General features: G+C 31.4%; 1 protein-coding gene across 1 annotated transcript in view; it reads left to right on the top strand.

The window, feature by feature from the left end:
- Positions 1 to 392: 392 nt before the first annotated feature.
- Positions 393 to 2,500, top strand: part of LOC113811208 (forkhead box protein L2) — a 176,695-nt gene continuing 174,587 nt past the window's right edge. The window contains exon 1 of the mRNA XM_070138405.1: positions 393 to 519. The gene's annotated coding sequence lies outside the window, so the exon portion shown is untranslated. The remainder of the gene's footprint in view (positions 520 to 2,500) is intronic.

Raw genomic sequence — 2,500 nt, 5'->3', positions numbered from 1 at the left:
TTTCTTGAACGATACTTCAACTCCGCCCACATCTTGGCACTTCGGTCTTTCTTGACATCTTCATTATGAGGTAAGAAATCCCAGTGCCGAGCCAGAGTGCCGCCCTAACGTCAAGGCACTCCCGAAGGTAACGCCGTCGTGAGCGGACGTATTTTTTAGTTGGATGTGGGTGGTTTTGACAGGTCTGGCATTCGTGAAAAAAGGAAGTTGGTCCTGGTTACTCTGCATTACATGTTCGCAGCCGATAAATTTACATTTTCATAAGCAAGCACGTACTGATCGAAACTGAAGGACTCGTCCAAAAGAATTATCAATTACCTGCCTTTTACCCAAAATGTTGACATCTTTAGATATTAACGTGTTTACGCGATGAAAGTGTAACCACTGTTTAAGGTGTTCTTAGTGTTCATCAAAGAACAAGGAAATTCTACTGGTCGCAGATACATTTCAAAGTGATATTGTGGAGTTACAACTGTTTAAAGTGCTCGAAAGCAAGACTGATACAACTCACAGCATCAGGTTAGTGAAATATGTTATTAGCGGCATCACGACAACAGTGATCGCAGTTGGTGTCTTTTCTGTACGTTGGCCTTTCTATTGTGATATGTGTTGTAAACAATTTTGTTGCAATACGCTCGTCGTTCTACTTTGCGGTAAGCGCCTTAGACAAGAGACCTTCCGAGCCTTTTCACCGGACGGCTCACTGCTGCTGTCACAAATGTGCCGCTTCAAGTCACCGCAACTGCCTTGCGTCCTGTGGTCATCTGCGCGGAAGACATTTAATAAACGCATCGCTTCTGCAAACTCAATTGTAATCATAATTTCCTTATCGTAATTAATTTGAGTATGACTTACATTGAATATACTGCATCTTTCGAGTGTTTGGCGACCCTGAAAATCATGTTTGCAATTCTGTGGTACTTTTGAGCGAGTGACCCATTGTTGCGGGGGCGGTATTATTGGGCACGAAGCACGAACATTTCCTTGAGCTATTTTACGAACCAGTTTTTCCTAATTCAGAAATTCCAAACCATAAAGGTGGCCGTAAACAAGTTGACAGCAAGAAGGAACAGTGTCAGTGTAAAACGATTAAAATGTGTTAGCGGCGCTATGAAAAAATCTTGCACCGCAAGCAAGCATTTTGATGATCTAGAACATAAATGCTTACGCACCAAATGTGTCCGTAGAAACAAAGCTAATCATCATTTTAAAGTTCTATTTTCTCGATTACAATCAAAGTTTTAATGATTTTAGGCAACGTTTTATTACAGAAACACACACGCACGCACACACACACACAAATACATATAAAAATATATATGTATGCATGTATGTGTATACATCTATCCATCCATTCATATATATATATACATATCTATCTATACATACGTATATATACATATGTATTTACTTATATCTATCTGTATATATGTATGTATATCTACGCACACAGACACACACATACACAGAAGCAGGCATGGAAGCATGGACACACACACACACAATTATATATATATATATATATATATATATATATATATATATATATATATATATATATATATATATATATATATACACACCAACATGTATATAGAGACAGATAAATAGATATTGATAGATTATTATTGGTGCCATCATTCTTATTGTCATTATTATATTTGCTATTTTATTGATATCATTATTATCATCATAATAATAATAATCGTTCGCATTATCGGTATTATTATTATTGTTATCATTATTATCACAAGGGTCTGACTGCATATAGAGTAGGATTGTCTTTCATCCTAAATTCAGAAATGAAAGGATTCTGAGAGTTCAAGATGTCTCCTGATTATATTTAATGTCTTTAAAAGTACGGTTTTGCGGCTGATACTGTCTCATGTTATTATTAGTATGATGATGATGATGCTGACGATAACGATGATGATGATGATGATGATAATGATAATAATGACAATGATAATAATAGCAATAATGATAACAATGATGATAATAATAACAATAACGATAATAATGATAATGATAATGATAATGATAATAACAAATTATTATTATTATTACTATTATCATTATTATTATTTTCATTATTACTATTATACTATTATTGTCATTATTAAAATGTTTGTTATCATTGTTGTTATTACTATTGTTAAAAATATTATTATTATCATAATTATACTATTATTTTCATTATTATTGTTATTATAATTGTTATCATCATCATCAATGAAATTATCATCATTTCTATTATTATTATTATTATTATTATTATCATTATTATTGTTGTTATAATTGTTATCATCATCATCAATGAAATTATCATTTCTATTATTATTATTATTACCATTATTATTGTTATTATAATTGTTATCATCATCATCAATGAAATTATCATCATTTCTATTACTATTATTATTATCATTATTATTCTTATTATTATCATTATTATTATTATTATTTTTATCATTATTATTATTATTGTTATTGTTATTAT

Source organism: Penaeus vannamei, chromosome 24 (genome assembly GCF_042767895.1).
Source record: "Penaeus vannamei isolate JL-2024 chromosome 24, ASM4276789v1, whole genome shotgun sequence".
NCBI lineage: Eukaryota > Metazoa > Arthropoda > Malacostraca > Decapoda > Penaeidae > Penaeus > Penaeus vannamei.
This window is presented reverse-complemented; position numbering and strand designations above follow the sequence as displayed.